This window comes from Octodon degus, unplaced genomic scaffold, assembly GCF_000260255.1.
Source record: "Octodon degus isolate 3935 unplaced genomic scaffold, OctDeg1.0 scaffold00099, whole genome shotgun sequence".
Classification (NCBI taxonomy): domain Eukaryota; kingdom Metazoa; phylum Chordata; class Mammalia; order Rodentia; family Octodontidae; genus Octodon; species Octodon degus.
Genome location: NW_004524675.1, coordinates 10,550,029 through 10,551,718, shown reverse-complemented (window position 1 = coordinate 10,551,718; position 1,690 = coordinate 10,550,029).

Here is a 1,690-nt window from a genome sequence, read left to right as displayed (position 1 = left end):
AAAAAGAGGGTAGGATTAGTTCTGCTTGAGCTGAGAAAGCCTCTGTGAAGGACTTGGGGCTCGTTAACAATGCTGCACCTTCAGGTACAGAACCAAAGTGAGGGAATAAGTGTTTGCTTTTACAGTACAGAAAATCTCTCCAGATTTTCTTACTCTTGTCTTGATTTCTTTTAAAATTTTTAATACTTTTCAATTGTCAATTGAAAAGTATATGCGTTTAAAAATGCTAATAAATGAGGTAAGCATAGGTTAAATAAAAAATTATAGATACATTAGTCTACCATTAACTCATCAAAACCCAATGCAACTAATTTGACACTATCTGAATTTTATTTCAAGTAAATAATCTCTTGATTTCTTTATCACCCTGTCTACACTCCTCTTAGATTCCCAACTGTTAAAGCTGTTTTAAATGTTCATCTAGCCTCATACTGCATTTGTCATTTTCTTTGAAAACCTTACAGTTTGTCCAAGTATCTTTGTAGGCATCCAGATACTTCTCACCCAGTGCCTTTGATGTGGTTTCTATGCAGTCATACGAGAACAGCATTGCTTTGTGGAAATGGGTTTGACTGAATCTGCCTGTTCACCAAAGCAAAGCTGACAGAGTGGGAGAGGCCCTGCCCTCCCCCAGCCACAGGTAGTTCTGAGAGCAGCTCTTTGGGATGTGTTTGAGATCTCAGAGAAGATGCTGAATGAAGAGCCATGGAGTTATGAAGCATTTGGAAGTCCCAGCTTAGCTGGTACTGTGCGGTCAGATGCAGTCAGCCCTGTTTATCTGCGCAAGAAGTAGGCTTTCTCCAAGCTGTCGGTAGTGTAAGAACAGACTTTCCCTCCCTGGCTCTCTTGAGTAAAATGGCTGCCAAAGTATTTTGGAACAGAGACTTAAAAATGTTCTGACTCCTGGAAGACAGTAACAAGGGTCTTTTGATATTTTCCATGTTCACTGCTATCAAGCTGGCATCCATTTTCTTCCTAGGCAAGGGCTCTGAGATACAATTGGCTGGTGCTGACGCATGACCTGACTGCTTCTGCTGAGGATGCACTTCTGTGGGAGGCGATCCCATTTGGATTGGAAGTCCTGAAAGAACAGCAGTTTACAGATGAGTTCTTGTGGAGCCCTTTAGGGAGAAGAAGGGAACAGAACACAACAGGAGAAACCTAACAATTAAAACCAGCCCTTGCCTGTGTGGTCTTGTATTTCACATCATGCTATGGAAATGGGCTGCTGGGAGGAAGTCTGGGTTTCTGACAGTTTATAGAGCCAAACCTTGTTAAAGCTTATTTATAAGGAAGTGAGGAAAATGACAAATCTCTTAAAACTTTAAGAAAGTTACTTAACAGGTCTGATGAGCATAAGCCTCCAGCCTGCTAGGTTACAGGGTCACAACTATATGACAGAGAATATGAATGTGGGCGAACCCAGACTCAGAAACAATTGAAGAATGTACTATGACTTCTCAGGAAGCTAATTCTTTTTATTTTATAAATTGAACTAAGAACTATGTTCACTTAAAAATATCATGTCAATAAACAGAAAAATAAAGAGTATAATTTCTGTTCCCACCATCCAAAATCAACCCCATTCATCCTTTTTTCTTCTAGTTTTTTTCTGTGCTTAAATTTAAAAAGTAATTATATATGTGTTATAGTCCATTTAGAGTTAATACACCAATTCTAATTTAGTTGT